General features: G+C 49.4%; 1 protein-coding gene across 2 annotated transcripts in view; it reads left to right on the top strand.

The window, feature by feature from the left end:
• CGNL1 (cingulin like 1) overlaps positions 1-14,173 on the top strand; it is a 125,775-nt gene that overhangs the window by 70,786 nt on the left and 40,816 nt on the right. The gene's annotated exons all lie outside the window — the stretch shown is intronic.

Genomic DNA, 14,173 nt, shown 5'->3' with positions numbered 1-14,173 from the left:
TTCTTAAAATACTCCACATTAATAAAAAGTGTCAGAGGGGTAGCTGAATTGATCTTTACCTGCAAAAACAATTGCATTTTATGGCACTTTGGAGATTTATTAGGGCATAAGCTTTCATGGGGAAAAGCCACTTCATCAGATGAATTGGAGTGGAAATTGCAGAGGCAGGGATATAGAATCATAGAATACTAGAACTGGAAGACTAGTCCAGTCCCCTGCCTTCATGGCAGGACCAAGCACTATCTACAGTGCAAGCTTTATTATATGGCATCCCCAGCAGCATGCATGTATTCGTTCCAGTCTTTGTCTTCAGGAATCTCACTCAACCAGCTGTACCTGTTAAATGCCAGGCGTGCTTTTACATATATAATTACACTTTCATAGTTACTATTCAAGGGGTAGACACAGCCTGAGGAGCCCAAAAGATAAACTTTAGTAAATTAATTATTAACTTCTTTCCAAATTCCACATATAGTTCTGATTCTGACCTCTTCTCTGACCCTGCCTTTCTAGGTAGTTGTTTGTCCTCTGGAGCAGTGGCGGGCAACCTGCAGTCCACTGGAGCGCCTCCTACAGCCCCCTTCCCCCCCCCCCCCCGCCTATACCCCTCCCTCACATCACCCTCACACATCGCAGCCCCACTTGTTGGAGCATCACAAATTGTCTTATTTATGGTCTGTCCCCACTCCTCCCCTTCTTGTGTTCAGAGCTGGAACACAACAAATTAGCTGCTCAGGGTTGTTCATGCTCTGGGAGGGAGGGACAGGTGTGGGGACGGAGCGCCAATCAGCAGCTTTGCGGTGCTCTGAACATGCTGGGAGGGAAGGGGAGAAGTGGGAAGTGCAGCGAGAGGCACATTGGGGTGGCAGGCAGATGGGGGTCCATGGGCTGCAGGTGGAGCCCCAGAGGGCCACTCATGCAAACTACTCACTGTTCTTGGTGTCCCATCGGTACTCCTGCATAAAGTAATAATATGGAGCCTTAAGTTTTCAGTACTTTCTAGATGGGAAATAATCCCGTTTGTTGATTTAATCATTATTGTTATTTTAAAGGCTTAAATTCTGAAGGACCCGAAAGTGCTTCACAGGCCAGGACTGAATGCAGCCACCGCTAGGAGGGAGGGTCGCACATCAGGAGGTGGTCTGTACCCGTAACACTTCATACTAATTTGTTCTGTCTGTGCAGGAGGAGAAAGGTGTTTACTTTCAATTGAGACACTCTCTGTCTTCCCAAATGCCTCAGTGCACAGCACCATTTGAGCTGGCCAGGTTGTAGCCTGCCATTCAATTGGAGTTGAGGAAGAAAGCTACTTTTTTTTCTCCTGTATGGAGATCAGATAACCTATGGTAGTTTTAAATAAAATCTGTTTGACAACCCTAAACTTTTTATTGTATTTGCCATCATCCTCAAGAGTGTAGCATGTGAAATACAGTGGTTCTTCTTCGAGTGTCCCCGTGGGTGCTCCACAATAGGTGTCGGGCTTGCCCGGCGCCGCAGATCGGATCTTCCAAGCAGTTTCTGCCAGACCGCGCATGCGCCGGCGCGCACCGCTCCCTTGCGCGCTCCTGGCCATGTGCGCGATCCGGTCCCCGCCAGTTCCTCTTAACCGCCGTCGGCTGCAGACGGAATACGACTAGGCTAAGGCCAAGTAGCGTATTCAATGACTTTAACTGTTTTTCTCTTTAAGTTTTTCAAGTACTTAGGCGACTGTAAGTTAGCCGGTTGTTATTTTTAAAAAAAACAAACAAACAAACAAACTACAAGCGGGACAGCTTCAATCCAGTCCCAGTAACAAGCGCCGGAGGCCAGGAGCATAGGGCCATCAGCCCTCCTGCTGAGGCAGGCCATCGGACGGGGAAAACAGCACAGAGAAGGTGCTAAGTACCCGCTTAACAACTGAAAGACTCACCAACAATGTCCTCTTCAGGATTTAAAAAATGTGAGTCCTGCCGAGAGGCGATGCCAGCATCCGATGGGCACAGTCTATGCATAAGGTGCCTGGGGGAGTCCCATGTGGCACAGAAATGCTCCTTCTGTGCTAAATTAACAACCAGAGCACGGAGAGACAGGGAGATGCGGCTTAAAATGCTGCTTTTTGATAAGGCCCTCCAGCCAGACGTGCCGGAGCGGCCGCAGCAGGAGGGACCCTCCGGGGCCCATAAGAGGAAAGCTGCCTCCCTCACCCCATCAGCGCAAAAACGGAGGAAAGCCTCTCCAGCCCGATCCCTGCCGGCAGCAACAGCGAGCGGGACGGGAGGAGCGAGCAGCCCCCAGCCGCAGCAACAGCTGATCGGCGGCGGCTCAGCCTCCGATAATCAGCCAGCCGCCCCGCACCGCAGGCAGGGCGGCAGCTAAACAAGTGCTGGTACCGGCGGCACCGCAGGCAGCGGCACCGACCCCCGGGGAACCGGCGGTGCAGAGCGCGCAGGCATGTAGCCTGCAGGCGCACAAGGACACCGCACGTGCGGCACCGCCTTCGAGCGTGCCTAGCACGGTGCCGACGGGGCCAGGATCCCCTGCGCGTCAGGGGGCGGAGTTACCTCCTCCAGGGAGGGGGAAGGCTGCACACAAGAGGAGGCAGACTATTATGCAAAATCGCTCTCTCCAGTGTCTCGACGATCTCCCTCCCCCAGACGCAGAGGGTACGCACCAAGGGAGTGGTCTAGGTCACCTTCCCAAGAACAGTGCCTATACTGCCATGGTCGCCCCTACCACGCGGGGCATAGACACCATCGGCAATCTACTAGGGAAAGATCCCCACAGACTATCTCGTACCCCCGAGGGCAATTGCGACCGGGGACAGAGACTCAAGCATCTCAGGGGGGACTGGTCATGGAACCCCGAGATTTTCCCTCGCAAACCTCTAGCGAGAGGGTGTACCATCACCAGCAGGAACCGGAAGGGTCCAGAGAGACGTACCCCAGCGGTTCCTCGCTCTCCTCCCCAGACGAGGCTACGGCCCCGGTGGACGTCCATCCTACGGACGATCTCAAACAGTTTCAGGAACTGTTTAAGAGGGTGGCCTTCACGCAAGGCATCCAGACAGCAGAGGTGCAAGAGAAACACCATAACCTCCTCAAACATTTGAGACCTCCGGCCTCCTCCAGAGTAGCAATACCGCTTGATGAAGCGATCTTAGAGTCCGCCACTACGATATGGCAGACCCCTTGTTAGCCGATGGCCAAGGATGTTTGGTGAGGTGCCAGCTATGCCCGTTTTATACCATCCGTGACTTTAACCGCTAGGACGCACTGTCCCTTCGCGGCGGGCAGCCCGGGCTAGGCTGACGGATGCCCCAAGGTCCTAAACACCCGTGACTTTAACTGCTAGAGCTCAGAGCTCCTTCGCAGTGGGCAGTCAACACTGACTGACAGGTGCCCCAATGGCAGCACTAAAAGCCTTTCCACACCCGTGACTTTAACTGCTAGAGCTCAGAGCTCCTTCACAGTGGGCAGTCAGGACTGACTGACAGGCGCCCCAAGAGTTTGCCCCGTGGAGGCGGCACAACTCAACGCTAGGCTCTTAGTACTCTCACCTAATGGCCAGGCTTTATAGCCAAAATGGCTGAGGTTCTTTAATTGTATTGGCTGCTTTACAGTAAACCAGAGAAACAAGTCAGGCTTATGCACAAATGGTTACCAAAAATTTATTAAACTAGATTCTAATCATGTGGTTACAGAAATTGCTAGTGCCTACTTATTTAAATGTATAGATGTTACACACACAAACAAGTTACAAGGCTGAAGCCACAATCCCAAAGAAAGAAAACAAAGTATAGAGCTCTATTTCAAAATATGTGTACACTAAAGATAGGAGATCAGGTGTGGGTGCTTCTTACCCTCCTTGCATCTCTCGATTCCAGCGGTGCCAAGCCAGGATCGGTCACTCAATTCCGCGGAAAGACGAATAAGGGACAAGGCTCAGGGACCCTCTTAGCTGCAGAAGCCTTGGGAGGCTGTCACTTATCTGACCAGCAGATAGATAGTGAAAAGCACTCAAAAATCATGGTGCTGTAGGTCCCATACTTATACCTCTGTACTCCTTTATTCTCTTTCTCCTTTCTTATGCCAAATTGGGGCTGGTCTGTCTGGGCGACGCCAGCTCTCGCAAGAGTAGTTTACACTTGCAAGGGAGAGAAACAATAAGTTTCGACTACTGGACATTCTTTTATTAGGGTAAATATTTTCCCACCTAGGATGTGGGTGTGTGTGCATCACGTTATTTAGTAGGGGCTAAGAGCCATGTCTGTCACAGCTTCTCTGTCTGCTGTGAGCCTAATCGTTGTATATGTTCCCAGAGGCACATTGTAGCAGCACACCTGTGCTTCTCACAGCTTCAAAGGCTGTGCTGGAATTTATGTTAAGTGCCCTGTTGTTTTGGCTCCCTTGTGTTCCCAGCAATGCTGGTCTGAGAGGGGCTGGCTGTCTGGCTACACCCCTGCAACTATTCCGCCCGTCCAAAAGAGAGCGGATAAGAAATACTTCGTGCCGGCGAAAGGCATGGAGTTCCTGTTTAGCCACCCACAGCCAAATTCCTTGGTGGTGGAGTCCTCGCAACAAAGATCAAAGACATCTCAATTCAAGACAGGGGGAACAGACAAAGATGCCAAGAAGCTAGAGCTGTTCGGCAGAAATGTCTACTCCTCCTCCACTTTAATGCTGCGAATGGCAAATTACGCAGCGCACTTAGCGAACCATAATTTTGACAACTATTCCAGGTTAACCTCCCTCATGGACTCGCTTCCAGAGGACAAAAAGCCGGTGCTCAAGGCCATAGTGCAAGAAGGCTACGCGGCCGCGAGGACGGGAGTTCAGATTGCTCTGGACGTTGCGGACACAGCAGCACATTCCACAGCAACGGCAGTGGTGATGCGAAGGGAGTCCTGGCTCCAGACTTCGGGTATACCGAGGGATCTGCAGGCGAAAATAGTTGACCTTCCCTTCGACTCGCAGAAGCTGTTTGCTGAATCAACAGCACCAGCAGTACAGAACTCCCAGGCGACGCTCACAACAGAGCCGTGCATCCTCGGGGCGGGGCCAAAGGCCACAAGTTTGACATACAGATCCAGGGCTGCGCCATCATTACCATTGCACAAGGTCATCCGAAGCGGCTATTCCACCATCGCCTCCGACCATTCTACGACCAGTGGCAAAGGATCACCACAGACAAATGGGTGCTGGAGATCATAGCCACGGGGTACGCCATCCCCTTCCAGTCGCTCCCACCATTGTGACCTCCACCCAAGCCCCACCTCCAGGAGCCCTCCCATGTAACGAGGCTCAGGCAGGAGGTGGCCCATCTCATGCTCATAGGGGCAGCGGAAAGGGTGCCGGAGCAACTGCAAGGGAAAGGGTTCTACTCCCGGTACTTCCTCACGGAGAAAAAGACAGGAGGCTGGAGGCCCATCTTAGACCTTCGCGGCCTCAACAGGTACCTGCGCAAGCAACGTTTTTGGATGACCACAATCGCCTCCATCCTTACAGCGCTGGACGATGGAGACTGGTTCGCAGCCCTCGATTTACAAGACGCATACTTCCACATAACTATCCATCCGGCTCACCGGCGATTCCTCCGGTTCATGGTAGGCAACGAACACTTCCAATACAAGGTCCTACCGTTTGGCCTCTCCTCGGCCCCCAGAGTCTTCACCAAGACCTTGGCAGTGGTGTCAGCCTACCTGCACAGACAGGGGGTATTTCTTTTCCTGTATCTGGATGACTGCCTGCTCAAAGGGGCCTCGAGAGGGGAGGTTCTGCGCATGATACGCGTCACAGCAAACACGTTCTCTTCACTCGGCCTGGTTATCAATCTGGCAAAATCAAAAATAGACCCCACACAGGACATAGAGTTCATAGGGGCTCACATAAATTCGGTTACAGCGAGAGTATATCTACCAGAGGCTCGCTTTCGGGCCATCGGTTCCCTCGTGCAGGTCATCACCTTCAGCCCTACGGTGCCGGTCTTGACGTGCTTGCAGCTGCTGGGCCACATGGCAGCGGCGACATTCGTAGTACAGAACGCCAGGTTACACATGCGCAGCATGCAGCACTGGCTGGCGAGTGTATACAAACCGGCAATACACACCATTCACAGGGTGGTGTCGCCCACAGCCGGGGTGCGCAAATCCCTACAATGGTGGGTAAACCCCAGGAACTTGCTAACAGGGGTACCCTTCCACCAGCCGCAAATATCGGTTTTTCTCACTACAGATGCCTCCCTCATAGGGTGGGGAGCGCACATGGGCGAAAAGGTGACTCAAGGACTGTGGTCACCCACGGAACAGTCACTACACATCAATGTACTGGAGCTCAGAGCAGTGTTCAACGCCTGCAGACACTTTCGAGACCACATACAAGGCAAAGTAGTCGGGATCAGTACAGACAATACCTCCACCATGTTTTATATAAACAGGCAAGGAGGAGCTCGATCCCGTGCCCTATGCGCGGAAGCAATCCGCTTATGGAACTGGTGCATCGCCAACAATATAATCTTGAAAGCCTCATACTTGCCGGGTGCGCACAACGTGAAGGCAGACCAGCTAAGCAGGCGTTTTGCACTCACGCATGAGTGGCAGATCCGTCCCAATCTGCTACGGCCGATTTTCCACGCATGGGGTTTTCCCCAGATAGATCTGTTTGCCACTCAGCACAACAAGAAGTGCCCACGATTCTGCTCCAGGGCAGGACTGGGATGGGGGTCCCTGGGGGACGCGTTCGCGATCCCGTGGAGGGGCCCCCTGCTTTATGCGTTTCCTCCCACAGTGCTGATCCACAAAGTTTTGCAAAAAGCCAGGAGGGAAAGGGCCGGATGATCCTGATAGTCCCAACGTGGGATCGACAACAATGGTTCCCCCTACTCCTGCGCATGTCGGACCGTCCACCGATGCCCCTTCCGGTGGCGCCGGATCTGCTCACGCAAGCCCAGGGGTCCATAGTGCATCCGCACCCCCAAAGCCTGCGACTGCAAACGTGGTTAATCCATGGCTCAGCTCCAAAGAGAGCACATGCACAGTGGAAGTACAGCAAGTCCTAGAAAGTAGCAGGAGGACTTCCACCAGGAAGACCTACAAACAAAAGTGGACTCGCTTCACGGCTTGGTGTTCTACCAAACAGCTGGCCCCCCTTTTGGTGCCTATACCTACAATACTAGAGTATTTACTGGACCTCAAGAGAGGAGGACTCTCGCTATCCTCGTTAAAGGTCCACCTTGCCGCCATCTCGGCGTTCAGACATGAGGAGGACGGGCACACGGTGTTCGCCCACCCTATGGTTACCAGGTTCCTCAAAGGGTTGGTAAACCTATACCCCCCTCAGAAACCGATTCCACCTTCGTGGAACTTGGACCTGGTGCTTACCACACTAATGGGACCACCGTTCGAGCCCTTGGCCACGGTTCCCCTCCGCCTCCTTACCATAAAGATGACCTTTCTTCTTGCAATTACGTCAGCTCGTAGGGTGAGCGAGCTCGCGGCAGTCATGGCAACGCCACCCTGCACTGTTTTTTCCAAGGAGGCGGTAACCATACGGCTGCATCCAGCCTTTGTTCCCAAAGTTTCTTCCGAGTTTCACATCAATGAACCTATTGTTCTACCCTCATTTTATCCAAAGCCTCATAATTCCAACGAAGAGGCGCGCCTACACCTCCTGGACGTGAGGAGGGCGCTAGCCTTCTACGTAGACAGGACCAAGTCCTTCCGGAAAACGGATAGACTCCTAGTCTCCCTCGCTCCCAAATCGAAAGGAGAGGGTCTCTCCTCGCAGAGAATCTCAAAGCACATTGTATCCTGCATAAAAATGTGCTACGAGCTCAAAAAGACTCCTTTATCGGCCACTCCCAGGGCTCATTCCACCAGGGCGGTGGCGGCATCAACAGCCTTTTTCAAGGGCGTTGCGTTAAAAGACATTTGCAGAGCGGCGACCTGGTCATCCTACGACACCTTCGCCAAACATTACGCCCTTCACAGGGTATTCCAAGAGGATACCCGTCTCTCTGCAGCGGTCCTCTCGGGGACAAGCTGCACATAATCCGATTACCCACCTCCTATCTTGGGTTACTGCTGGGTAGTCACCTATTGTGGAGCACCCACGGGGACACTCGAAGAAGAAAGAGAAGTTACTCACCGTAGTAACGGTGGTTCTTCGAGATGTGTCCCCATGGGTGCTCCACTACCCGCCCATCCTCCCCGCTTCGGATCTCTGTTAGTGTTTTACAGGGGCACCCAAGGCGGTTGGTCGAGGAACTGGCGGGGACCGGATCGCGCACATGGCCAGGAGCGCGCAAGGGAGTGGCGCGCGCCGGCGCATGCGCGGTCCGGCAGAAACTGCTTGGAAGATCCGATCTGCGGCGCCGGGGAAGCCCAACACCTATTGTGGAGCACCCACAGGGACACATCTCGAAGAACCACCGTTACTACGGTGAGTAACTTCTCTTTACCATTCAAAAACATCAGTGTTTGTTGCCAGATACCAGAAAGGAATCATCAGGTGATTTTAGTTGAGCAGTTCTCCTGGCTTTTTATTACAGGGATTTATTTTAGGACCAGGGTGGCCAGCTGTCTAATCACACAAAACCAAGCTCCCTTGCCCCATCCCTGCCCTGTTGCTTGCTGAGGCTCCATCTCGCCCCTTCTCGGAGGCCCTCTCACTTCATCCCTGCTGCCCTCCATCACTGGCTTTTCCTCTCAGCTCCACTCACTTTCATTGGTCTGGGGATGAGGGGTTTGGTGTGTGGGAGAGGGCTATGGGACTGAGGATGTGGGAGGGATGGGGTTGTGGGAAAGGATGCAGGGTGCTGACTCTGGCCAGGTGGTGCTTGCCTTAGGCAGCTCCCGGGTGGCAGCACAGTGAAACTAAAGCAGGGTGCCTGCCTGCCTGCTTTAGCCCCATGCCACTCCTAGCAATGGCCAGCGTGCCCCTTTCTGCCGCTCCTAGGCTGGGAGCCCAGGTGGCTCCGCACGCTTTCCCTGCCTACAGGCACTGCCCCTACAGCTCCCTGTTGATCACTGTTCCAGTGGGAACTGCAGAGTCATTGCTTGGGATAAAGGCAGCATGTGGGGTCCTTCTTCTCCCCTCCCTCCACCTAAAAGCCACACAGAGGAACATGCTAACTGCTTCTGGGAGTGGCATGGAGCCAGGACAAGCAGGGAGCTTGCCTTAGCCCTTCTGCACCACCTGACTTTTAGCGGCTGATCTCCCAGTGGCTCCTGAAGCCAAACTCCCATTTTGGCTTTAGGAGCCTCTGGGAGATCAAGCCCAGTTCCAGGAGACACCAAATGAAATCAGATTTCCTGCATACATTGTCTGTTTTCTCTTTGTGCTGGACGAGGAAGCATTTGGCCCTTAAGGATAAGGACTATTACCCACTCTTCATTGGGGTTTGGCTCATGTTACATTTCAATGGGAAAGATAACGATGAGTAAGTAAATTTATAGTCTTCCCTGTTGGTGGCCCTCATGTTGGCGCTGCTGATATTCAGAAGGCTAACACCTCCATACCTTACGTTCTTGCCTTCATTCCATGTTTTGGAGAAGGTCAAAGGGCAGACTCACGCTGCTCTTCTCTGCCTCCATATCCTTTAAAAATCCAGTCTAGCAATTATGAAAGATCATTAAACAGTAGTTACTAGTGCAGTATGGCACTTGAGTCTTGAAGGGAATTCCTCTCCAGAACAAGTAAAAAGTGTGAGGAAATAACAGCTGTTGAATTGCCATGCTGTGAACTTCATTATAGGTGCAGAGGAGAGCTTTCTTAACTCTATTAGAAAAAAACATATATGGGGGTAGGGAGATGGTGGTAAAGGACAAACCTCTTCAGAAAAGAAAAGAGTTTTGTACTTAATACGTTGGAGAATTTGTTCAGGAACACTTCATTCATGTGAACGTGTAACCCTTGCAACACTGCCAGGATCATTGGCGACCCATGGTGAGACGCTGACTACGTGCTGGTCCCACACATTTAGGCAGCCTGAGCCAGCTTTTCCTGACATGCCTGTTCTGCCTCTCCTCCCCCAAGTCCCACTTTAACTAATGTTGGGAAAAAAAATACTTAGAATTTGTTCAGTGGACTTGGTTCCTTTTTAAGTTTTATTGCCTTTTAGCCATGCTTGACCTCCTTGGTCAGTTTTTGAAGATTCAGTGGAAGAGAAGGGAGACCACCAATTTGGTTTAATCTGAATGACATATAATGTACATAAAGCAAAAGGCAGGCCAGAGTAGTATTGTATTACTGTATGATGGCTTTGTTAGAAGGGGGCTGAAATGTCTTGACTTGTCGTTTTCTGGTGGATAAAATTCCTTTTGCTTCATGTACAGTGCTTCTTGTTAAGGTCGGCACTGTGCTCTATATGAATAATGCTTCAGTAAAATATTGATATGACAAAAAATAGTGCAAACACACAAGATGAGTAGCTGGATCCTTCAGGTACAGTACTGGCCTTCTGTTCTGTGTTCTCCAACTCTGGAGCAGTGTGTAGGCGGTTGGATGAGAAAGAACAGACAAATCAACATTCCATTCACTAAACTCCCCAGCATGCCTAAGCTTCTTTCATTCTGCTAGCAAAAGCGGGGAAAGGGGAAAGGGCAAAAAAAAAAAAGCCACTGGTGGAGTGCCCACTAATTAGTAAAACTGTGTGCTGCATTACAAAAAAGCAGACATAAACAAAGAAAGAGATTATTAGCAAAAAAGTATACGTGAAGTTACAGCATCACAGCAGAAATGCATTTCAAAGCTCTTCAATAAATATGCATGTTCAGAAAATTGACTGTCTTTTAGTGTGCTTGCAACAGCCTAGAACTTTTCATGCTGCTTGTGTTGCCAGCTTTTGTATAAAGAGTTCATTAACCCAATTGCACAGTCTGTGATTTCCGAGTTACAGCTTTATCAGAGTAATTTGCATATTATGTTATTGCATACTAGAAAACAATTAGTGAAAACAGTTATTCTTTGTTAAAAGAGAGAGTGTCTTGTATAATTTGAATCAAGTTTGCAGCACTCCCCGCCCACCCCTTCTGTGTTGATTTTCCAGTAGTATACTGTGTATCTTTGTTGATGGTCTGTCCTGTTACACCTGGTGAGAAATCGCCATTTAATAGCAGTTGGTTTTGTTTCAGTGTATAAATGAAATACTGCTTATTGCTCTTTCTTGCTGGGAAAGCGAAAATACTGTAAAATAGTTATCACCTCTCTTGTTTCTTTATCTACAAAAGAATTCACTTCACCTCCACTGGGAAATCCACTTTCTGTTTGTGGGATGAATGTAAATGTAGTCTCATATACAAAGTTGTGCTTAAATATTTTTGAAGTTACTAATGCAAAAGTCCATAGGACTTTGTATGAGGAATAAGGATCTGTGCTGCTGGATTCCTTTGCAGGATCAAAAATGACATCTTTTATCGCAGACCAGTTTTACTTGCCTAATGGAAGTTTTAGATGAAAAATAAGCAGAGGGCCAAGGATCAGGTCCAATTAGTGGGTCACCCCTAAGAGTTGTTTAAAAATGTGTATCTTTTTAGGATTGTTCTGCCATGTGATTCTTCCCTTCCACAACCTGCCAAATCACACATAATGAAAATAAAGACACTCTATCTCCTCCATATCTCCTCCTCACTGCCCTTTCTATGACTCCTGAATGCATTAGTTTCCTCTCTCTATGGGTAGGCTTATGTCTCGGTCTCCCTGTTCTTTTGTTAACTTAGGCTTTGTCTACACTAGAGCATAAAGTCAATTTTAAGGGAGGTAGGTCGATTTTATAATATCATTAAGTCAGTTTTAAGGGGTCCTAAGGGCAACTTTTCTACTCCAGCTTTTTCACGAGGAGTAACACCAAATTCAGATTGACATGGTTGACTTAATGCTACTGTAGACACAGCATTATTTAATTCAAGTTTATTGGCCTCTAGAAGTATCTCATAATGCTGCCAATGTGTCTGTTCTGACCATGGCTTTCACCTCTGCTGCTCTCCAGAGCTGTGTCTACACGTGCACGCTACTTCGAAGTAGCGGCACTAACTTCGAAATAGCGCCTGTTGCGGCTACACGCGTCGGGCGCTATTTCGAAGTTAACTTCGACGTTAGGCAGCAAGACGTCGAAGTCGCTAACCTCATGAGGGGATCGGAATAGCGCCCTACTTCGACGTTCAACGTCGAAGTAGGGACCGTGTAGACGATCTGCGTCCCGCAACGTCGAAATTGCTGGGTCCTCCATGGCGGCCATCAGCTGGGGGGTTGAGAGATGCTCTCTCTCCAGCCCCTGCGGAGCTCTATGGTCACCGTGGGCAGCAGCCCTTAGCCCAGGGCTTCTGGCTGCTGCTGCAGCAGCTGGGGATCCATGCTGCAGGCACAGGGTCTGCAACCAGTTGTTGGCTCTGTGTATCTTGTGTTGTTTAGTGCAACTGTGTCTGGGAGGGGCCCTTTAAGGGAGCGGCTTGCTGTTGAGTCCGCCCTGTGACCCTGTCTGCAGCTGTGCCTGGCACCCTTATTTCGATGTGTGCTACTTTGGCGTGTAGACGTACCCTCGCAGCGCCTATTTCGATGTGGTGCCGCGCAACGTCGAAGTTGAACGTCGACGTTGCCAGCCCTGGAGGACGTGTAGACGTTATTCATCGAAATAGCCTATTTCGATGTTGGCTTCACGTGTAGACGTAGCCCAGGTGAGCATGAGTAGGAAACAGGAAGCAGGAATCAGCCTGGGCTCTCCAGCTGCCCCATCACCACGTGGCTGCTAGGCTCTCCAGCTGGCCACCACCACCACATGGCTGCCTGGTCAAAATGCAATGAATCAAAATAACATCAAAATGAATTATTTGAACAATACAAAAAAACACCTTTTCACAAGCTCCAAATTGAAACTTTTCAGATTTTCTGCATTTTACATTTCTCAGGACTGTCCTGCAAGACTTGAAATGGCTTGTGCTGGGGCAGGCTTTAGAAAACTGGTGCAAATGTGCATCTGGCAGTTTGTTTTCAATGGGATCAGAGAGTGAGCTCAATGCATTCCAGGATGATGACGACAGACACCCACAATGAGTTGTGACACATTTTTTCCCATGACACAGTGGCACAGGAACCCAGAATGCAACAGGGGTACAGGAACTGTGGGATAAGTACCCACAATGTACTACTGATACAGTCAAACTTAGCAAAGGTAATGGGGACACACACTAGGTCAACTTTCTAAACATGTGGACACTCACGGTTGACTTTATAAATCTAGTGGTATAAAGTTGATTTTAATAAATTTGCCTTTATTTCCTAGTGGAGACACAGCCCTACGTTTAATTTTGAATGTTAACAAACCCCAATTCTTTATCAGTTGCACACTTGATTTTATTTACTTTTAAACTGTTTAATACTGTTTTGAAAACATTAATAAAGTAGGCTTTCTGTTTATAGAATCTGAACTATAACAAACTCACCACATAGACATATAAACAGTAAGACAGATTGTAAGCAAGTCATATGATCCATATGGAGCAAAAATTGTCAATGAAGATGCAGATGCTGCAACCAAACTCATGGCCGAAAAAGTTAAGGCTACATGGTGTAATACTAGGTCATTTGAGAAAACAGCCAATGTAGCTTATTATAAAATTGTTTCTAACCTCAGAAGATCAGCTGGCACTGTGTTGAACTTCCAGTAAGTATAGATGTACTCTCAGTTGAAAACTAGAAGACAAAATGTTGAAATGAAAAATTCTACAGAAAAACAACACATTCAGCAAAAAAGGCCATACAAAATGCCAGGCTGAATTCACAACACATCAGCAGAGGGAACACTCTTTTTATAGAGGAACTGCCAAAGAAAAAGAATAAAACAGGCAAGAATTTCTTCAGTTGAAATAATAGTTAGGCATTATCCTGCCTAGGCAGGGTGTAATGGCTATAAATTCTACATTCTGCAAAAAAGACAGGCACAACAGACACACAACATTGAAGTTCAGTTCAGTTATACTGTAACTGCTCCTGGAGGAGAAGTACCTTACTGTTTCTAATGCATGGTTTTTGTTTCTAAATAGGTACGCAAACAGTACCTTGTTGAAAACTGCAAGGACCTTAATAAAACAGATCAACGAAGTTCAGCAGCTAAACTCCCAATAACACTGCCCTAATCTCCTTTCCTAGAACATTCCAGGTTAACACACGCCCACAGTTTTGTACAGATGGTATCTCCTGTCAGA

Source organism: Carettochelys insculpta, chromosome 12, assembly GCF_033958435.1.
Source record: "Carettochelys insculpta isolate YL-2023 chromosome 12, ASM3395843v1, whole genome shotgun sequence".
NCBI lineage: Eukaryota > Metazoa > Chordata > Testudines > Carettochelyidae > Carettochelys > Carettochelys insculpta.
This window is presented reverse-complemented; position numbering and strand designations above follow the sequence as displayed.